The sequence below is a fragment of the Pseudoliparis swirei genome, chromosome 24 (genome assembly GCF_029220125.1).
Source record: "Pseudoliparis swirei isolate HS2019 ecotype Mariana Trench chromosome 24, NWPU_hadal_v1, whole genome shotgun sequence".
Taxonomy (NCBI): domain Eukaryota; kingdom Metazoa; phylum Chordata; class Actinopteri; order Perciformes; family Liparidae; genus Pseudoliparis; species Pseudoliparis swirei.
The window spans coordinates 30,416,667-30,439,856 of NC_079411.1; the positions used below are offsets into that span (position 1 = coordinate 30,416,667).

General features: G+C 41.6%; 4 long non-coding RNA genes across 6 annotated transcripts; 3 read left to right on the forward strand and 1 right to left on the reverse strand.

Moving 5' to 3' along the window:
- Positions 1 to 6,562: 6,562 nt before the first annotated feature.
- On the reverse strand, positions 6,563 to 12,918 carry LOC130190690 (uncharacterized). 3 transcript variants are annotated; one of them, XR_008831019.1, is made up of 6 exons: positions 8,670 to 12,918; positions 8,335 to 8,469; positions 7,840 to 7,971; positions 7,301 to 7,438; positions 7,092 to 7,185; positions 6,563 to 6,732 (listed from the first exon to the last, which is right to left on the reverse strand). It is a non-coding gene; the product is annotated as an uncharacterized LOC130190690 (long non-coding RNA). The 3 variants fall into 3 exon arrangements; XR_008831017.1 differs by having other exon boundaries at positions 6,563 to 6,751; XR_008831018.1 differs by having other exon boundaries at positions 6,563 to 6,751; positions 7,092 to 7,211.
- Positions 12,919 to 12,923: 5 nt separating this feature from the next.
- On the forward strand, positions 12,924 to 17,891 carry LOC130190693 (uncharacterized). Its single transcript, XR_008831022.1, has 2 exons — positions 12,924 to 15,365; positions 15,444 to 17,891. It is a non-coding gene; the product is annotated as an uncharacterized LOC130190693 (long non-coding RNA).
- Positions 17,892 to 20,711: 2,820 nt separating this feature from the next.
- Positions 20,712 to 22,312, forward strand: LOC130190691 (uncharacterized). The gene is made up of 4 exons (XR_008831020.1): positions 20,712 to 20,798; positions 21,309 to 21,354; positions 21,927 to 22,041; positions 22,266 to 22,312. It is a non-coding gene; the product is annotated as an uncharacterized LOC130190691 (long non-coding RNA).
- A 53-nt stretch (positions 22,313 to 22,365) lies between these two features.
- On the forward strand, positions 22,366 to 23,178 carry LOC130190692 (uncharacterized). The gene is made up of 3 exons (XR_008831021.1): positions 22,366 to 22,460; positions 22,610 to 22,701; positions 23,047 to 23,178. It is a non-coding gene; the product is annotated as an uncharacterized LOC130190692 (long non-coding RNA).
- The last annotated feature ends 12 nt before the right edge of the window (positions 23,179 to 23,190 follow it).

Sequence of the window (23,190 nt, forward strand, 5' to 3'; positions counted from 1 at the left end):
GTCCTCTGTAGACTCTGACTGTCCTCTATAGACTCTGACTGTCCTCTGAAGACTCTGACTGTCCTCTATAGACTCTGACTGTCCTCTATAGACTCTGACTGTCCTCTATAGACTCTGACTGTCCTCTGAAGACTCTGACTGTCCTCCATAGACTGACTGTCCTCTATAGACTATGACTGTCCTCTGTAGACTATGACTGTCCTCTGTAGACTCCGACTGTCCTCCATAGACTCTGACTGTCCTCTATAGACTATGACTGTCCTCTGTAGACTATGACTGTCCTCTGTAGACTCTGACTGTCCTCTGTAGACTCTGACTGTCCTCTGTAGACTCTGACTGTCCTCTGTAGACTCCGACTGTCCTCCATAGACTCTGACTGTCCTCTATAGACTATGACTGTCCTCTGTAGACTCTGACTGTCCTCTATAGACTCTGACTGTCCTCTGAAGACTCTGACTGTCCTCCATAGACTGACTGTCCTCTATAGACTATGACTGTCCTCTGTAGACTATGACTGTCCTCTGTAGACTCCGACTGTCCTCCATAGACTCTGACTGTCCTCTATAGACTCTGACTGTCCTCTGTAGACTATGACTGTCCTCTGTAGACTCTGACTGTCCTCTGTAGACTCCGACTGTCCTCCATAGACTCTGACTGTCCTCTATAGACTCTGACTGTCCTCTATAGACTCTGACTGTCCTCTGAAGACTCTGACTGTCCTCTGAAGCAGGAGTGGCGCTGGGGGCGGAGCTTCACTGAATGACATCGTTCATCAAAAATGTGTCTACAAAACAGTTTCGGCATTTTTTGACACCGGATCCGTTTGAGATATTGCAGAACTAATGGAAGAGAGAGAGCGAGAGAGAGAGAGAGCTCCAGGGCGTCAGCAGTCCCAGCCTCGTTCTCTGAGCAGCATTAGGCCCCAGCGCTGATGGGAAAAGACGATTATTGACTGATTGTCCGCTGTAGCGAGCGAGGCGGCGCAGGGTTCTGGTCACATGACCACAGTCAACATGGCGGCGCAGGGTTCAGGTCATATGACCACAGTCAACATGGCGGCGCTCAGTGAAGTGAGGGCTGTGGTGGGGACTGACCTCTGCTGTATCTCACAGCGGTCTCAGGAGGAGAACATGCAGCTCATCATGTCCAGGAACACAGACTGTTTACCTCAAAACAACAACAGAACGAATCCAGAACCAGACCGTGATGAGACATCTCCTCCACAGAGCTCACCTGGAGCAGCGTTACGAGACGATTACAATTTTAAATCAGGTTAATCACAGGTTTCTGTGGATTAATCATGATTAATCACATATATACATTAATACACAGGGGGGCACATAACTTGCTCACCAGTGCGCGCGCCAGCATCGGAGCTCTGCCGCGCGCGGGCCGTTGACGGGAGGGGGGGGGGGGGGGTGCAAGTGACTTTTTTTCGTCCCGATGTGCGCGCACACGCCGGCATTGAGCTCTGCGGCGCACGACACGTAGAGACAGAATGACATGCTGCTGGTTAGAGACGACCAACAACAGAAGGATTGGAAGCTCATTCTGCGCATGCGTTAAAAAAAATTAACTAACCCCCCCCCCCCCGTCAACAACTCTTCTCGGAGCTCTTGCCTGTCTTGAGAGCCTGTAAATGTATATATGTGATTAATCATGATTAATCCACAGAAACCTGTGATTAACCTGATTACAAATTGTAATCGTTTCACAGCCCTAATATATGTACATATATATTTATATATGTACATATATATATATATATACATATATGCACACGCCGGCATCCGAGCTCTGCGGCGCGCGAGACGGAGCTCGGAGTCGTGTTAACGCGACACTAGAGACAGAATGACACGCTGCTGGAGAGACAACCAACAGACGGACTGAAGCTCATTCTACGCATGCGTTAAAAAAATAACTAATTAATCCTGTAATTTAATCATAACGCGCTAACGCGTTATTTTTCACAGCACTAATATATATACATGCATATATATATACATGGATATATATATATATACATAGAGACACATATATACACATATATATATACACATATATATAGTGTTGGGAGTAACGCGTTACTGTAATTCCACTACTTTTAGCGGTTACGAGCATGTAACGAAGTATTTTTTTTAATCAACTAACGCAGTTACAATGACTGAAATGTAAATGAGTTTGTTACTCGCGTTACTCTCTTTTGTGAAAAATGAACACTTGCAGACAAGAAGACAAGCTAGGCTACTTTAGCTGCTTCTGATCCGACATCGCAGGACCTTGGTGGCGCAATGATGGAACGTCTCGGACGTTATGGACTGATGACACGGAGACGGGGCGACGTTATTACTCCTCCTTTATTGGGCGTCCACCAACAGACAGCTGCTCCTCTCGGCTCAGCAGCTCCAACGTCAACAACAACGGTTCCCGTCAACCAACCTTAACTCCCGTTTTCCTGCAGGTTAACCCCGCCTCCCCTCTATTCCACCAATCACAGGCCCGCCCCCTCGACCAGCATCACGGTGCCACACTGATTGACAGCCACTTCACAGGGTCGCTACAATAAACACCAATCGAATCAATCAATGAGCATGAAACCACATCATGGCCGACAGCGCGGATAGAATGAGCTTTCTCTCCTGGAAGTATGGACATTACTTTTCGCTCGTCGAAATTAAAGACAAAAATGTAGTGGTGAGTTGTAAATTATGTGCAGGTGCAAAGACCCTATCCACATCTAAGAGACAGTTATTTTGTATAAAGTTAAGTATTAAAAGGGACTTTTGTACTCCTGCTTGATTTGAAGGCCTGTTGCCCTGTTGATTGCAATAAATACACAGTAAAATTGGCTGAGTAAAATTTACTCAAATTGAATAAAATTTTACTCTAAAAAAGACAACATTTGGTCCCAGTCCAAATAGAGTAAAATTTACTCTTATGACAGAGTTAAACTTTCAGAGTTAAATTTACTCTGTTTAGTGCAAGAATTTTACTCTACCTGATGATAATTCACTCCATTTAGCATAAAATAAAAACAACTCTACCCTAGTTTTACTCTATTTAGTGCAAGAATTTTACTCTACCTGATAATTCACTCCATTTAGCATAAAATAAAAACAACTCTACCCTAGTTTTACTCTGTATAGAACAGAATTTTACTCTACCTGATGATAATTCAATCCATTTAGTATAAAATAAAGACAACTCTACCATAGTTTTACTCTGTATAGAACTGAATTTTACTCAATATAGAAATCAAAATTATAAATGTTACATCATTTTACTCCAAATAGAATATATTATGAAGTGAAAGTTACTCAAAAGAGTTTAACTTTATTATGAATAGAACAGAATTTTACTCACTATATAACTTTTTACACGGCAAAGCTTTTAAAAAGGTGAAAAAATAGATCAGAACCCAATACCTTAAGTGACACCTTTACTTTATTAAGTGTGCACAGGAAACAGTATGGCACAATATAAAAACTGGAGTCATTATGACTGCAAGACACCTGTAAATCGAATGCTTTGTGACAGAAAAGATCATTGACAAACACAATATGAGGTCCGTCTGTTGTGTACAAAACTTGAAATGCATTAAAATGCTCGATGAGACACCGTTTTGTAGTGCAAAAGTAACAAAAAACAATGTCTCATCCTTCACAACAGCATGGTGGATCTTATGAAAAACTGGCATGTCACAATGAATTTTAACACATACAACTAAATTAGTATTTGTCTGAGAGCTCTTACAAATGAAAAACAACATTTCAGAATACCTTAATTCTGTAATGGAGCCCTCACAGAAAAACAAATCAGAAAAATCTACTCAACGCAGCATCTGAGCCCTCAACTCTGCAACTCTAGGATTCACCTTGGTTGTATCAATATCGATTTCATAAATGGTTGACTGAAGGAAGTTGTACACATTGACGAGATCGTGGTTGTACGAAGTGCCAAAGACCAAGTGAGCTTCGAAAAGCTCATCAAAACAAGCAGGAGAGCCAGATGACTTACAAGATATTGCCTGTTTGTCAATGAAGTACTTGTGAATCACATTCCTCTGAGTTCCCACAGCAAGCAGGTATGGTTGAAGGCTGCCTGCGATTCCATCGAGATGCCCCTGGATGCTGGTCCCTGTCTGTGACAGAAGAAAAAGTTTGAGAACACAGCTTTTTTTTTTTAAACACCAAGAAAACGACAAAAAGATATGTGGTGTGATATAGCTCGTGATGTTTCCTGTATGGCAGCCTTACCTTGATGAACTTCACAAGATGCTCACTGGCTTGTCTGGCGGAGAGCTTTCCTGGTCTCTTTCGGCCTTGAGGTGACGGCGGCAGCAGGTGCAGAAGGATCAAAATGGACGACATGTCACTGTCCCATCCTGAAAGAATAAAGTAATAATTAAAAACAAACACTTCCAGGATTACTTTAATACAAAAATCTAAACACTACTTTATGTACCAAAAAAAAGTCAGCGCAAATAGTGTTGCACTTCTAATGCTCCCATTTACAATAAATAGGCTTTATGCACAGCTCCACTACTTCCTGAACTAAAGCCAGCTCCTTTATTTCCTGTTTTACATTGTTGGACCAACTGATTAATCCAGCTGCATCAAGTGCTTTTTTCCTAAAAACATTCAATCTTATCACAACCAAAACAGAACAATAACAATATAATCCATTTATTTTGCCTCACCACTTTCGACTTCTGTTGTGGATTCAGCAGTCTGGACGAGGTACTGCAGATCATCTGACTGTGAGACCACGGCTTTGTTCAAGGACTTTTTGCTTGTAAATTGTGGGCCACTTCTCCAGGAACTTTGCAGAGATGGCGTCATCAAACATCAAAGTAAAATCTTGCTCAATCTGCAGAATAGATGAAATCATGTTGTTAATGATGTTTCTTAAATACAAGTCAACAAGTTACAAATTAAAATACAAGTTACAATGAAGTAAGTTGAACATACTAATCCTTGTATGTCCAGGAATCTTGGGAAGGCCAGAAAGACATCAGAGGACTTCACTGGATCATGAATGATCTTTTGACGATAGTTGAAGGTCTGCTTCATCTTCGTCATAACAATTCCTTCATCAGCTGTATGCCTCATCAGTGCAATGGCCTCAGAACACAAGCTGTCTGTCATTAGGGGATTGTCCTCCCTCAAGTCTCTTTCAGCTGATGGGCCCCCTGTAACAGTGGATATGGATATGACCAGGCACGTGCACAGGTAGAGCCCTAGTGGTGCTCAAGCTCCTCCCCTTTGCCCTGGATGAGAAAAGTGCCCTTTTTCCTGGAGACACATTTTTTTCATTCATCCGTATTAAAGAATAAAAGTTACTCTCTCGGTCATCAAGTCCCCCCAAATGTGTTTTAATATCCGATGGGGCATCTATTTGAGTTATTGTGAGAATTTCGCCCCGACCCGCTCCGCGGCTCTCACGAGTCCCCCCCCCCCCCCCCCCGCCGCGCTCCTCCCTCCTCCTCCTCCACTTCCTCCTCCGCGCAGTGCTCCTCGCGCCGCTAAACGGATGCACCTCCTTCTCCTCTGACCCGCAGCACCAGACAAACAGGTCATGACTGTGTTTGTCCCCTGATGTTGTTTTGTGATAAATCAACCACAACATTACGCTGCTGAAAACATGACGTCACGACTGGTCCGACGTTTCCTAAAAAAATAAACAAACAAAAACTCACGAAATCCGTGATTTCAAAGCCTCGTCCAGCTGTTTACTGACGTTAGTTATATTTAGAGAATAGAGAGAGGGAGAGAGAGAAGAGAGAGAGGAGAGAGAGAAGAGAGAGAGGAGAGAGAGGAGAGAGAGAGAAGAGAGAAAAGAGAGAGGGAGAGAGAGGGAGAGAGAGAGAGAGAGAGAGAGAGAGAGAGAGAGAGAGAGAGAGAGAGAGAGAGAGAGAAAGAGAGAGAGAGAGAGAAAACAGAGAGAGAGAGCGCCATTCAGAGGGGGGCGCAAAAAAATGCGGCCACCGATACTTCATTAAAAGAGCGATCAGAGCTCACGCGCTGCTCCGCTCCGTGGCGCACACAGGTGAGCACACACTCTCACTAGCACCCACCCCCCCCCCCCCCCCACCCCCGCTAGCGCCACGAATGAAGCGCGCCTAGAGCGCCAAACGTGCTAGGGCCGCCCCTGGCCGGGCCAAATGTGGAGGCGGGCCTTAGTTTGAGGACCACTGCTCTTGGCCGTTGATGTCAATCAATATCGCTCATTTTGAAAATGACCTAAGAGGGCAATACGGATCCGTATCAGACCAGCGAGGAGGGCAATACGTGGCTGGCATGACGACCCATTAGCCAATCAGAACGCTTGTACTGTTGTTTCTATATAATAATTCATCTTTATTCATAAAGAAAATGTAAGCTAGTGGTCTGATGCTGCCCAGAGGAAACACAGGTCGAGGATGTATTGCATCATCAGTGTATTGCTGCTAATGCTTCAATTCTGTCAGAATTTTTTTGGCATTGGGTGCCCTTTTTTTTGGTTTGAGCACCTGCCCCCCAAAATGTCTGTGCACGTGCCTGGATATGACAGTGTCCTAGGATTTAATAAACAACACTTGGGAACTCTGCCATGATTCTCATGTATGCAGTTTGGTTACAGGTAACAACAAATACCCATTTGTGTTCTTGAGTCTCATGGCCTTCTTTTGTCCATCAGAAGCTTCCTTTTGGACAAACTTCAATCTCCAAGCCAGATACCCACTCCCATCTTCTGCATTGTAAAATGTTTCCTAAAAAGGTATTATTCAGAGTGAAATGAATTGTTATTTTCAACAAGTTTGAATTAGCAGGATAAAATATTTTAACACTTAAATCTAAAAAATGCAGCAGCTGAGCTGAACTTGCTCAAGACTGGACTGCTAAACTCAAGAGGGTTTTAAATTATCAGTTAAGGAAAAACGGCAGAGATGGTGGACATGCATGAATGTTAACATCTTTAGTTTTTCTCAAACCATAGCCAAGCAGTTAATATATACATATTTTTTAAATCTAGCTGTACATCATGCTCGAAAACTGTTGAGTTTAGAAGTGAAGACTAAATAGGTAGGACTAATTGTTTTCTGTACTTACATAACCAAACTTGCTCCTTGGATCAGCCAGGTATGGGAACAAGTTGATGATCCCCTTTGCGTGGTCCTCTTTGACACGCCTTGAAGGACTTGTCCTACACATACACACAAACTATGAGCACTGTTGAAAATATTGGAGTGTAAATGACCAGTCAGCAAACTTGGTGCATACAAAACATTAGTTGTGAATTAAATAATATTTCAGCATACCCATGTTCACTTGTTATTTGTGCAACCAATATATTGACCATGTCGCTCCGCCTGCCGTCTGTTAAGACTTTTTGTCCGAGCATACTCATTGATGATCCTCTCTCCGCCAGGTTTGTTCTTTAGAACATCTTCAATCATCTAGGTGACATTTTAAAAAAATTACACTACTATAAAATCAGATCAATGTAAACACATAAATCTCCTCATCTACAAGCACACAAGACTTCTATGTAGAGCTGCAACAATTAATCAAACAAAAAATAATCAACTATTTTGATAATCGAATAATTGGTTTGAGTAGGTTTTTTTGAAAGAAAATAAGCTTTTAAGAAGATTTCAGCTTCTTAAATGTTAATATTTCTGGTTTCTTTGTTCCTTTATGACAATGGACTCAATATCCCTTTAGTTTGTGGACAAGACATTTGAGGACGTCATCTTGCGGCTTGGGAAACTGACATTTTATTGACCAAACAACAAATCGATTAATTGTTTAAAATGTAAACTTTTTGAAGGCGTGTAGTGCAATCAGCATTGCTTACTTTGGCAAGAGAGGTTTTCAGCTCTCCGTCTTGTGGCAGGACTGCACTGCAATATTACAGTGTCATCAGAGTCCCCATCAATATCCCCACTGGAGCTGGTAAAGGAGCTGCTTGCAGGGGAACTCAGGCAACCTGCATGTAAACATTCAGCTGGTGTGATTAACACTAACACCATACAATTGCCAAAAGTATTAAAGTAACTACCAAAAAAATATCACACAAACAAAGATTATTGGAACTATAATAAACTAACAATCCAGCAGATTTATCTGCTTGTCTTAAATAGAACATGTTAGGCTCGCCAAGACTCAAAGAATGAATGACACTGGTGTGCTCAGTGGCTACGTGGCACATGGTCCATGTTGGCAATGCCCAATGCAGTGATCATGATCAATTCCTGACTACTGATCATCATTCCCCCAATCTCTCTCCCTTTCACTATCCACTCTACCCTGCTCATTAAAAAAGAAAAATTAATGACACGAAGAAACTTACCATCTGAATTTAGACCTTCTCGAGCACACCTAGGTTTTGTTTTTTCACGAGGAAATCAAAGACTTCTTCATCAACCTCAGTCTGTGTCATCAAAGACTCTTAAGTCCAAGGTTGGGATGCTGAACTTCTTGGAAGCTGTGAACATTAAAAAAATAAAAATGTAATATGAACTCCAGAACAAGGGAAATTTAATAAAATAAGCAATATAAACCTCAACAGTTAAGGTATATCTTCTCCTTAGTAATAGTTCATTAAAATCTGCACCATTCCCCCCAAACCGACCACTTCAGTTTGTTTAGTGTGTTAGACTGAAATTCATTAGGTTTTCCACTCACCACTTTCCAAAAACGATGCATAGGTAACTTGGCCCTCAAAATAGAGGTATTTTTGTGGATCTCTGTACTTCACTCCAACAGCATTCATCCTACATGACATGAAAAGGTTATTTTATTAGATTTTGCACATCTATTTACAAAGTCATTCATTAACATTTATAATCCATTGTGCACCTTGACTTATTCCATTTGTATTGTACACATGTTGTCTATGCTGCTCTGATTAAGTAAATCGGGTGAACAAAATAATGGCCAACTCTATAGCAGCAACAAGTTACGTAAATGACATGTCTATAAGGTTTGTATGATGCTAGTCCAACACACTGGCCATGAAGGAATGTCAGTAGAAGTGTATACCTGCTAACCAAACTGCAGATCAAAATAGAAGTAAAACACACAAGCTTGCTCATCGAACAGCAGAGCGAAAACGGTCAATGTACAGGACTCAATTCAGAGTAAAACACATGTGTTTGTTAACCAAATAGCAGGTCTAACAAAACAGACATTACTAACCGGGAAGCAGGTGAATTAAAACACCAAATGCTTACTAACCGGACAGCAGGTTAAACAAAAACCACACAGGCTTGCCAACCACATGCTTGCTAGCCCAATAGCAGTTGAAACACACACAATAGCTTGCTAACCTCGTGCTTGCTAGCCCAATAGCAGTTGAAACACACACAAGATGTCACGTCAATGTACACCATTACATTTAGAGTAAAACACATGTGCTTACTAACCGAACAACGTGAGAAAATGACCCTAACACACAAATTCGCCAGCTATCATGTAACTCACCAGCTTTACTTTTCAAATAAGCCAACAAAAAATGCTGATGACATTTTATCCTATTAAAATCGATATGTAGTACTTTGCAGACTTACCTGGCTCACCGCCGTCTCACTGCCACTCACCTCACCTTGCACTGCGGGACTAGAAAATGGCGGCAGAAACGAAACTTAACAAACATTAGTGGGCGTGTTCTTAATATTACTCCAATAAGGTTTACTCTGTTTTTTTACTCCCATTCTTGTGGTCATCGGAAATAATTATAATCCGAAATGAATAAAAATGACTCTTTCAGAGGAAAATAATGTTAACTCTGGAAAAATTACTCTCCCCTTTTTCCTGTGTAGGTCTACAAAATACGTTTATTGTGTTTGACTGTTCAGTACTGTTCATTACATTAAAAAAGCAGACATAAAAGTAACTTAAAAGTTACTTTCCCTAGTAACTAATTACTTTTGATATACAGTAACTAGTAAAGTAATTAAATTACTTTTAAAAGAAGTAACTAGTAACTGTAACTAATTACTAATTTTCAGTAACTTGCCCAACACTGCATATATATATACAAATATATTTTTTAAAGCCTTGATTTTTAAACGCTTTGGTCCCAAACCCCAACACCTGCAGACTTTGGACTCTGGTGATCCTCCAGGTTTTCAGTGTGAGGTTCTCAAACGTGAGCTCCTCTCTCATGATTCATATTCCTGCACATGGTGTCCTGTTGGTGGGATGTTATTAATGCATGGAAATTTTTTTTAATTAGCTCAATCTAATTTTATCTCAGAGGCGTCTGTTTTTATTAGTGCATGTTGTGACAAAACAATCTAATGGCTCTTGATGTGGATTTATGATTCTGAAAGCATCTTCCTGTGATCCACCTGACGAACCAGCATAAATCATACTGTGCATCTACGATGAGCTCGTCTAGTTTAAAGTGTTCTACGCTCGCTTGGATAAACACATATATGTATATTTATATTCAATTCAGTTTATTTGTATAGCCCAATTTCACAAATTACAAATTTGTCTGGGAGTGCTTTACAATCTGTACACATAGACATCCCTGCCCCAAAACCTCACATCGGACCAGGAAAAACTCCCAAATAACCCTTCAGGGGGAAAAAAAGGGAAGAAACCTGCAGGAGAGCAACAGAGGAGGATCCCTCTCCAGGATGGACAGAACAATAGATGTCATGTGACCAGAAGGACAGATTTAGAGTTTAAATACATTCAATGAATATGACAGAGTGGATGAATAGTTCATAGTAGGCATATTCCACGATGGAGACCTCCACGATCCATCAGGCAGATGGCGGTGGGGAGGAGGAGTGGGCGGAGTCTCAACAGTGGGCGGAGTCTCAACAGGACAGTGGCGTAGTCAGGAGCAGGAATTCCACGACCCAGACCTCGATGATCCATCAGCAGATAGGATCTATGCCGTCTCATAGGGTCCGATGACCCCATGAGACGTGAAGTCAAAAGGACTCCGGGGAGAAAGCAGAGTTAGTAACGTGTGATTGAGAGATGAAAATTCATCCTTAAGGAGAGGAAAAAAGAGGAGATAGGTGCTCAGTGCATCCTAAACGTCCCCCAGCAGCTATAAGCCTATAGCAGCATATCAAGGGGCTGGACCAGGTGAACCTGATTCAGCCCTAACTATAAGCTCTGTCAAAGAGGAAGGTCTTCAGTCGACTCTTAAACGAGGTGACTGTGTCTGCCTCCCGGACTGAAGGTGGAAGCTGGTTCCATAAAAGAGGAGCTTGATAACTAAAGGCTCTGGCTCCCATTCTACTTTTTAAGACTCTAGGAACTACAAGTAGTCCCGCATTTAGTGAGCGCAGCTCTCTAGTGGGGCAATATGGTACTACAAGCTCCTTAAGATATGATGGAGCATCACCAATCAAGGCTTTGTACGTTAAGAGAAGAATTTTAAAAGTGATTCTTGATTTTACTGGGAGCCAGTGCAGAGCAGCTAGTGCAGGAGTGATGTGATCTCTGTTCTTAGTTTTAGTGAGAACATGAGCTGCAGCATTCTGGATCAACTGGAGGGACCTAAGAGATTTATTAGAGCAGCCTGATAATAAGGAGTTGACCTAAGAGACTTATAGAGCAGCCTGATAATAAGGAGTTGACCTAAGAGACTTATAGAGCAGCCTGATAATAAGGAGTTGACCTAAGAGACTTATTTTTATTTATTTATTTTAGAAGTTTATTTCAGGGACAACGTACAAAAAAACATTAGTCTCCGAAGAGAAAAGATGCATTGCACTAGGTTATAGCTTTTGCTATTTTACACCTCCAGTCCCTTGTACATACAATATAAAACAATACAAAATAAAACATACAATGTAGAACAATACAATGAAATACGTACGATAACATTAAAAATAATAGAAATAAAAAACCCCTACGGTCAATGAGCCTATTTACACAGGGGCCAGAGGCCCCAGAGGTTGATTATCGTCATGCCGCCCCCCCATTAAGGGTACCCTACTGAAAATGGGAACATGATTGACTCGCTAGCAACTGTCCTTTCAGGTGAGCTTTGAAAGTGACAATTGAACTGTGTTGGGGAAAAATGTGTTTTAGAAGTTCTCTCTCTCCTGGAATGTGTTAACAGTTGTCTCTTCCAAATGTCTATGGAGGATAATCTAATCCTGTGTGGGGTCATGTGAAAAGGTCACAACCCAGGCTCTCATGGGAAAAGGTCACAACCCAGGGGTCTTGAGGTAATGACCAAACCGAGCTTGACTGGAACCAGATGGACTTTGGAATGTGGATTCTCTCTGAGATCTATAAAGGTTGCAGTATTGCACAGAGAAGGCAGCAGTTATTTCTGACGGCCTTGAGAGAAGGCTCAGGGATCCTGCTCCATTCAGCTGAATGTTTTCATGACTTGTTTGTTATTTAGCGTTTGGTTGATGACTTGTAAACTTGTTACTATAATAAAGTGTTATGGGTCAACCATGCTTAAACTACTTTTGATCTCTCACAAGGTAAAGGAACACTTATTTCCACCACAAATTGGCGACGAGGATGCGATGGACGCGCTTGACGGGGACTCCGGCTGAACGGCAGATGGCCATAATATAGATGAATCCTCCCCCGAGGGTGAGAAGCTGCCGTTCAGACGGAGACCGGACGGCCGATCCAATCTAGTTGAAAAACTATGGACAACACGCGGTGAGAGATCCAATTTATTTTAAAACAAAAAGTCATGAAACAGGGAAAATAGAAAAATCTCACAATCAGGTGTTGTTAACAGACGTGTTTTGAAAACTGTTGGGTTCTCTAGTGGTTTGTATGCACCAGGTTTGGCGCACACTTCTCAGGGAAAACAGTTAGCAGTTTTTAGAGATAGCAGCGGTCACTCATGACTTGCCTTGGTCATTCATGTGTATTGTTTAGAGTGCATGCGTCTGGTGAATCCTGAAAATTTATTGACGCACACGTCGACGTAATACACATGACTATATGGGTAGTGCTCAGAGAAGAGGGGAGACTAGTTGGAACCATGTCGTCCCGATCCTTCCGACCCTGTGTGAATTTATGTCGGAACATTATCCGGGCAGTTTAGATCAAATGCAAAAATGGATAGAAGTTGGTTTTCCTTCAAACGGAAGTTTGAGCGAGAATCAATTAAAACAGTTGGAGGTGCAACTGAGGGAGGAGATGAGCGCGACGGCTCAGCATGCAGTCTTATCAAAGAAAAAGCAGAAGAATGTGATATTTAAGGCAGACTGGGAAGCCTTTGGAATGTGGGAATTTGAAAAAAAAAAAAAAAAAAAAAGGGAGAGACAGAGATTGAAAGCATTTAATTCGCTAAATTCCAAAAAGCCTACAAAGAATGTTAACAAGTGTCATTGCATTCACCCAACTACTGTGTATTCTTGTCTTTCTGAGATACTGAGAGAATCGGTGGCTCCAGACCTGGATTCCGCCCCCCCCTTTTGCTCCGCCAGCCTGCTTGCAGCAGCCTTCTCAGTCAAATGCAGCTTCATCGGACACAGTCCAAGAGGGACACAGACTCTGGAACAATGCAAAGACCATCTGAAAGAGCGTTTCGTGAGCGGGACGAGACCAAACTCCGGCAGATGGTGAGAAAATCATATGTTCCACTAACAGATGTCCTAAAGCACGCTGAACATGCTAAAGGCGGAGTTGCACAGAAAAGAGATGCTTGCAACGATCAACACACTTGCAAGGCAAATACGGAATATTCCCCCATGGCAACTTGGGAGGACAAGAGGTCGAGCCAGAGGCAGAATGGATCTGACCCTACAAAGATATGATTCAAGTGAGTGCTACAACTGCGGAGGGCATGGACACTGGCGAACAGAGTGTCCGGAGCCCAAAAAGGAAGACCCACTTTCTACACGGCTGAGCGGAGGGAGGCGGGGGAGGGGCGGATCCCAGAGACGGACAACCCTCTCCAGGACAAACAAGTAAGGCACACTACACAAAAGGGAAACAAAAGAAGCAAACTTTAACATTGATTTTCTAACTATCCTTTAAAGATGTTTTGACTCAGAAGCTAAAATCTCATTTGTAAAATTGAAATTCCCATTATTTTAGGCTATAAGAAATAGCTCAAAACCACTCTGTAGCGAAAAGAGTGAAAAACTAATATTAGACCATGGAGCTTCAGTTGCTCATGATCTTTTCACATTGCATACAGTACTGCAGCAGAAGATTACATGCCATTATTACGTTGTCATGTAAGCAAAGGAAGTATTGGTGAGAGAGGACTGCTGTTGGGTCTGTCCGTGTGTCTCCCTCCATCTCAGGAAATGTGCCTTGGAGCTGCCCTGCATATATCACTGACAGACTATCGCACTGGGAAGGGCGAGGATCCGGGTCCGTGTTTTGCAATGCGTCTCGGCCTTTCAAAAGAAACAACGACCGGGTGCTGAGAAACAGGGATTAGCGCTATTGGTAATGTTTTAAACTACATTGACCATCACAGTAAGTGTACACGAATAAAAAACAAAGGAAGAAGGGAAAAAGGGAGAACACAAAAAAAAAATAAGAAAGAAAAGAAGAACAAAAGTAACACATGGGGACCAAAATGTCTAAAGGGTTATCATGAAAGACCAGGCATGTCCCATAGAGTGCTTAGTGAAAACTTTGGAATTCTATAGACGATGTATTAGTTTATATAATATTATATGTATGTATTGTATTATATGATGAATTACAGCCATCAAAGGAGGCTTGTAAAATTAACACAATCTAAACATTTGGCAGATAATGGACATAAAGCTAGTCTACAAAAAGAAAAAGGAAACATCAATGTGCACTAAAACGAGTAATCTATCTGGGACATGTGATCACAGGAGAGGGCAAATTCCTCTCTCCCAAAATGTATTGTGGTAGTTCAATCACTACCAAAACTAATTAAGAAGAAACAAATTATGTTTTTTAGGAACGACGTCATACTACAGACAGTGGATCCCAAATGACTTAGAAAGAGAGGCACACCTCTCGTCCATGGTAAAGGCCTCAGCGAACATGACTTACTGACTTAGACTATAAAAGCAAAAGACAGAAGAGAACTTAAAGACTTCCTTACTACAGGCCGACCGGGGCCTGCCGAGACCCAACTTGATATGTATTTTATACATAGACCGAAATGACTGTTACATGAACTCCAGTTGTGTCAGCCTCATGGAGGAAAACTTAGGCCTGTGTCCGACTTCTCCTCGACATTACTTTGTTGTCACAGGTCTTCCTCTCTGTTGCAGCAGCTGGAGAAGCCATGGATTAACATCACGGGACATTGTGGGCTATTCTGATGTCACACTTATAGTCCCGCATGCAGTTTCCCACATCTTCCATGCCAGAAGACTTCTCACCTCTCTGCTCAGAGATGGTTCAGATATCATGTTGGAATAGCGTGACATTACGGTGAAACGCTGCGATGAACTTAACTCAACTACACTTCTTCCGACTGCAGATGATGGAGAGCCTCATGATAGTGTCCAGGTATTGCAACAGACATGCATCCCGAGACCTGATCTGTTGGACACACCTCCTTCCAATGCAGATTCAAGCTATCTGTAGCTATCCAGCTCACCCATAACGGGGCAGCGGTCAGGTTGTATGTTACATCACATCACACACTTGTTGGTGTCAGGCTTACTGCACACCGATCAGTACAAGCAGCAGAGCTGATTGCACTCACAGAGGAATGTAAGGTAGCTAAAAAGGTCAAACTAACAATTACACAGGTTCAGTTCAGGTATCTGGAACGTACATGACCTTGGGCCTCTGTGGAAGACACAGAGGATTTCTAACAGTGGCAAACCTATGCACACCACACGGTGGGTTCAGCTGTTTTCAGTCGTTAAATGTGAAGCTCACATCTCTTCTTTTGACCTGTGTCAATAGTAAACATAGTGGCAGATCTGGTGGCAAAGGCGGCAGCCTTATCAGGCACCCCTTTTCCCCACATAGACTGATTCCAGTCCTTAGGCAGATTTTTCCACAATTCATTCTTTTACCAATGCCCAGGAGCGCTCCCTATGGAATGCTCTGGTGCCACTCTTTGAGTCGAGGGGTTGACAGGCCTAGACGGCAAGCCTTGTTTGCCACGCGCTCTCTTCCATACTTCTAGATTTTCTCATGGAGGAGACCACGTGGGCAAAGGGGGAATGGGTAATGCTCTAAATGCAAGTTCATACACCAGAGAATTTTCAACATTTGCAATAAATAACAACAGCAGGGTCACCGCCCTGCAGATACACTTTTTGAACAGTTAGTAATGTATTTTAAATCTCAACGTTTTTAGGTTTTAACATCAGGCATCATTGTTCTTATCATCCTCAATCAGCTGATTGAGTTGAACGAGAAAATGGTACTATTAAATCTAAACTAGCGAAATGTTGTGAAGAGACAGGCCTATCTTCGGTGAAGGCACTTCCGCGAGTGCTTTTTCACATGCGCATGCGAATACAGCATGCTAAGATATTGTGCCAACCTATCATCCTCGCTCTCAGCACTTCACACACAGGTGAAATCTATACTTCCCTCACCAGCCACTGCGGTCCAGCATCACCTGAAACCAGGAGACTGGGTGCTCATCAAGGATCACAGGAGGAAGCACGGGAAGCAGAGACACTACACGGGTCCCTTCCAAGTACCCCGACAACGGAGACGGTGGTGAGAGTGGAAGGAGAACAACGTAGGTCTACGCCAGCCACTGCAAACACATCCCAGATCCAGAAGGAGAAGGAACAGTGATGGAAGAAAGATCTCCAGCATCACGACACTCCTTTGAGAAGCACAAGTGCAGCCAGAGCAAAAGCATCCACTCACTGCTCTCTCTGACCACGGCAGCAAGGATACTGTTCCTGATCTTGGAATTACAATGACGAAACATAAACGGCAAAGATACGAGCCCGTTTCATCTCACGAAGAAGTGGCAGGAATTGCCCAACAGGACGATGTGTTCCCTCTCCTCAATAGATTGATTGATATGTTAATATGGACGAACAACTTCGTCAAATAGTATGTGAGTGGTGTTAAGTGGCCTACCAGCAGGTCAGTAAAGCACAGCCAAAACCAGCACCTATTGGAAACATGTACTTTTAAGCCCAACACAGTTTCTATTCGATTAGAAAATAGGTATACAGAGCATACCTTGAGTAAATAAATTCAAAGTCAAGCATTCATCTTGGACTAAAAGCATAATTGTACTAAATCTTTAACTAAGACCAGACCTAGAGGTGAAGATTCACCAAACCCAAACCATCCATTCTGATCTATTCTTTGACTAATGTCAGCTGTCGTGTTAATTTCTACGTGTTAGGATAACTAATTTGAGAATAGTGTGTAACTAAACAAGATCAGTACATAGTGGGTATTAGTAGACAAAAACCATACTTTGCACTCAGAGGTTAATGATGTAATGTCTTGAAATCTTTGGGAATCTACCTCACTGATGTATGTCCTACAAATGGCTGTATACTAACTTTTGACTATCATTTTTCAGTTGTTAAAATTTGTCAAAAATGACAAAAAGAGTGAGATGTTGGGGAAACATGTGTTTTAGAAGTTCTCTCTCTCCTGGAATGTGTTAACAGTTGTCTCTTCCAAATGTCTATGGAGGATAATCTAATCCTGTGTGGGGTCATGTGAAAAGGTCACAACCCAGGCTCTCATGGGAAAAGGTCACAACCCAGGGGTCTTGAGGTAATGACCAAACCGAGCTTGACTGGAACCAGATGGACTTTGGAATGTGGATTCTCTCTGAGATCTATAAAGGTTGCAGTATTGCATAGAGAAGGCAGCAGTTATTTCTGACGGCCTTGAGAGAAGGCTCAGGGATCCTGCTCCATTCAGCTGAATGTTTTCATGACTTGTTTGTTATTTAGCGTTTGGTTGATGACTTGTAAACTTGTTACTATAATAAAGTGTTATGGGTCAACCATGCTTAAACTACTTTTGATCTCTCACAAGGTAAAGGAACATTTATTTCCACCACAAACTGCACCTCCTCATCTTTTCTGGCAGACTGTTCCACTGAGTTATTGCTTTTACAGAAAAAGATGACTGTCCAAACACAGTGTAGCGGAACGGTTTAACGCAATCAAGTACTGACACTGTTCTTGTAGCTCTGATGGAATTTGTAGGACGAATATGTACAAAGTCACACAGTGGTGGAGGTGCCAACCCATTAATGATTTTATAGACCATACATGAGTCTGCTAGTTGTCTAAGGTGTTCGAAGCTCAGTAGCCTGTGTTTCTCGAGTATCTTACAGTGGTGGAAACGCATAGGCTTTTTGTCTAAAGTTTTCAGGGTTTGTTTATACAAGGAAGCAAGAGGTCTTACATCTGATTCACTAGCTTGTCCCCAGCATGTGATACAGTATGTCATGTGGGAGAGAATCATAGCGTGCATAAATATCTTAGCTGCTTCTAAGGAGAGACAGTTTCTGATGTGTCTAAAATTAACTATGTTGTATTTTAATGTTTTAACCATTTTTTTTACATGGCTCTTAAAGTTTAAATTGGGGTCTAATACCACACCAAGATATTTAAAGTCGGAGACTACGTCAACCTTGACACCTTTGATCAAGATGTCCGCTGTTGGAGCCATCTTCCTGTGTTTCTTGTGGAAGAACATAGCTTTTGTCTTAGATACATTGAGACTTAGGCCTGACTCTTCTAGCCATTTTGTGATAATCTCCAATGCAGCTGTTAACTTAACAGCTGCTAGCGCAACTGTTGCTGCATAAGTCCACACAACAGTGTCATCAGCATACATCTGAAGATGGATGTCTTGAGGACAGTGCTGTGGGAGATCGTTATATACATGCTAAATAATAGCGGCCCCAACACGGACCCTTGTGGGACACCCATTGTACAGTTCATGACACTAGACAGAGTAACACCCACTTTAACACATTGCCTCCTATTAGATAAGTATGAAGACATCCATGCCAGTGCTGTGTTTGAAAAATTAAAATGAGACAATTTTGACAGCATAACAGCATGGTTCACTGTGTCAGCTTTGCTCAGATCTAGAAACACAGCACCAGCTATAGCTTCCTTATCAAGCCTGGATTTGATATGTTCTACAAAAAGCAAAGTTGCAGTTTCAGTAGAATGATTCGCTCTGAAACCGAACTGCATCCGATGCAGCCCAAACTCACCTGAGTTCATAAAGTGGTCAGCTGGTCAGCGACCACTTTTCAACAACCTTAGAAAGTATTGGCAGTATACTTATCGGTCTATAGTTACAGGCATCAAAGCGGTCTCCAGACTTATGGATAGGCGTCACAATAGCACATTTCAAGCATCAGGAAAGTACAGTGTTTAAGAGACAGATTGATCAAATGTGCAATAGGGCAGCTAGAAGATCTTTGTGTGCTTTGATGAACGCAGTATCGAATAGGAACATATCTCTACTTTTAGAGTTTTCATGGAGCTAATTATTTTGCGTACCTGGACCTCACTTGTTTCAAACAATGTGAAAGCCTGCTTTGTGTAGTCAGTTGGACGGATGACCAGGTCCTGCTTCATGAAGCCTTTCGTCAGCTCGTTTACAGAGTCAAGAAAAAAGTTATTAAAAACATTGGCAACCGTGCGATGGTCTTCAATTATCTCTCCATGTATTTTGACTTTAAGATCACCTGAGAATTTTGAGTCCCTCCTTGTAAGATTATCTATATTCTTCCAAATTAGTTTACTGTTCCCTTTCGCTTCATGCAGTATACCAAGATAAAAGTTAGATTTAGCTTGTCTCAGCTCCTGAGTGACTTTGTTTCTAAGACCTTCATATAGAAGGATTTCAGTGTCTCTCCTGGTCTTAACAGCCTTCATCAGTGCAGCATCTCTAGATTTCATACGATTTCATACGCTTCCATACTTGACCATTTAACCAGGGTAAATTATTTCTCTTTTTCTTTTTGGTCTTTAACCTTACACTGTAAAAAAAGATCCTAATTTTACGGAAAATAACTCTAAATATTTACAGTATTTTTCTTTTTTTTTGAATTACATACAAAACTCTGTGAAATTACAGACATTATCTTTAAATTAACAACCCAACTGTTAATTTAAGTTTTATGCTCATAATACAAAATAACATGTTTTTCCCATTTTTGTAAAGAAAAATGACTGTATTATTAATACAGTCTTTTTACCGTTTTCTTAAATGACATACAAATTCATGTAAAACAACAATTATTACCTGTAATTAAATGTGGAGCTGCTTATATGAAGGTTTATGTCCATACTAACAATTTAACGATTTTCTTTGTAATTTTAAGGTAGATCATATTATATTTATATTAATGTGTACTTTTACATTCAAACTCTGTAAATCTGAATCTAAATGTAGCTAACTTTTGTCATTACATTAAACATATTGCATTTTTTGAAGAGTACAAAGTAGAAGAAATAATAGGTTTTGATACTTGTTCTTTATAGGAGCATTATAGGGCGACCGTGAGTATTTGTCCAGTGTCGGTGTCCCGGGCGAGACATCTAACTTCTAACTGTAAGTCGCTTTTGGATAAAAGCGCCAGCTAAATGCATGTAACATGCTTGAAAGTTTCAACCTCAAGAGAGCAGTGCAGCAGAAACTTGCCATATAGGATTTAGTGTCAACTAGAAATAAGACCGTCACAATGGCAATGACCACCACGGAGTCGAAGCATCCCAGATAGCAGTTGATCCTATCCGCCTCCTGTCGCTCGGTTTGGTCATGCCACGGATCCGCGCACCATCAGACAGCGTTGTGACTGCGGTGGATGCTCCACGTTGTTGCCCTTCGACTTTTCAAACTGGTATTTTCAAAACTGCAGCTCTTTGCGCCAGAAGTACGAGTTAGGTAAGTGTTGAATTGTGTTGCTACTGTCGAATTATGGCTCGTTTTCTTAAGAGTTCCCTCTTCTTTTGGCTGCCGCTAACATTGCTTTGTGAAGTTTGAGGTATTGTTAGACTTCAACGTAAATAAGTTATTACCGTAACATCCCGGTTTTAAAAGAAAAAATCGTATATAATCACACACAGTTGGTGATGGTGTATAAGCTGATGTTGCTACTGCACGTGTCCCCTCTGCCAGGGCTGGTCCAGCTAACTACCAGGTGTGGTTCTCATGGAGCTATCTTCTGCAGCTAGCGCTGAATTGTCAGTGGTTATGTTACTTAAGCTCCAACCCAAGGGTGCGCGATGGAAGCTGAGCGAGCTAACCGCTAGCCCGCGAGCTAATAACGAGCGCGAGCTAATAGCGCTAGCTCGCGAGCTAATAGCGAGCGCCAGCACAGACCTGTTTTAATTTAATTCTGCATGTTTTGAGTTCTCAACACGTAACTTAGAATTTGCAATGTCATCCTCACAGTTGTACAGAAGTGACAACACTGTTGATCGCCATCTCTACAATTCAGGTAAGCACACATTCTTTGGAAGGAAATGTTTTCACAGCAACTTAAAGACACAATTGAGAGGGAACCGTATAACCTGTTTAACTTTATAATGACCAGATTTGTATTAATTCATTAAAATACTATCTTAATAGCGTAGTGTTTGTTAGGATCTGTGTGTTTCCTGTTTTATGTTGAAGTCCCTGTCTCGTTTCCTGTTTCCCTGCTCTTCCCTCCGTGTGCTTGTCTGTTTCTTTCCTGATTGTTTCCAGACACGCCCTGATTGTTTCCACCTGTGTCTCGTTCCCCTGTGTATTTAATCTGTGTCCTTCTGTTTGTCTGGTGTCAGATCGTCTTTTTTCGTTCCTGTGTGGTGTTGTCCGTGTTCCTGTACTGAGAATAAACTCAGTTTTTCGTGAAACTCCTGCTGCGTTTGGGTCCTCCACACCACGCATCCGTAACAGTGTTTTTATAAAAATGACTTGACATGCTATATAAGCACTACAAATTAATACAATTGAGAACAAATAGATATTGTATATTTCCTGAAAGAAAAGATGCATTTCAAACATTGTTTGTATTTTGGTTTGTTTTAGATAAAATGAACAGAAAGAATGGGCCTGTCTCCAGCTCCACCATTAGACGGAGGGTCCGTCAAGATGTTTTGACTACATCACTGTGATTGATGGGAAACTGAATACAACTTTGACTGTTAAGTAAAGTTTCTTCTCTTCAATGTGTATAACACGCCTATTATTGCCGTTTAATCTCTTTTTTTTTACGGTATACCTCGTGTTTTCAAACACACATTTTCATACTCCTGGTTATGAAGAACTTTAATAGTTGCAAAATATTATTTTTTTCAAAGTTCTTGGAACAGAAGGTTATATTTCTGTGACAAGTGACACTGTTTGTTTCTTGCCTCTGTAATTCAGGATGTTCCACTTCATAGAATTGTTGACTAACAAAACGGTAGCAGTAATGCCACAAAGCTATTCCAGCTTTGTGGCACTACTGCTACCGTTTAACGAATTATCCGAGGGACGAAAGGGTGGACAAGGCTGTCAGAAGCGCCGAACAACCTGGACCAGACTGGCAGACACGTGACGTCAGAGTAATTGGATCATGCGGTATTATATTAATATTGTATTAATTGGCCGTTTTAAACGGATATAAAAAATCACTTTGTTATATATGTTGGGGGAAACAACATTTTAATCACATTGTTCTGTTTATAATTCTGTACTTTTTCATTGTGTTTATGTGACTTAATTTTTAGATAATTACTTGGTGGAAATATATGTCTTGCGACACATCAGATCTCCAGTCAGAAGAGGAGGCAATTCCTAAAAAGAGGAAGCCAGTGCCGGTGTGAGTAAATGTGTATACATTTTATTCTTTAGAACACTTTTACCTTAATAAAAGAAAGAATAGAATATAGAATAGAATATACACTTTTATTAATCCCCAAGGGGAAATTAGTTCTCTGCATTTAACCCATCCTTAGTTATTAAGGAGCAGTGGGCTGCGGTGAAGCCGAGGAAGCAACTGGGGTTCAGTGCCTTGCTCAAGACTTCGACTTGCAACGAATGGGGAGAGCGGGGATCGAACCCACAACCCTGCGGTTGCAGGACGGCCCTCTTACCCCACTGAGCTAAAGCCGCTGTCATTCATTTTTATAGTATGACCAATTCGTTTTTTTCTATCTCTTTCTAGCCATTTCTATGGAGACTCGGATGGAGACAGTGAAAATGAAAATTCCCCCCACAAAACAGGGGTCCAACCACTAGCGGGACAGTTGTCCCTCCAATCATTGCCTCCTCTTAACTATTCCATGTACTCCATCACCAGCAGGACAGC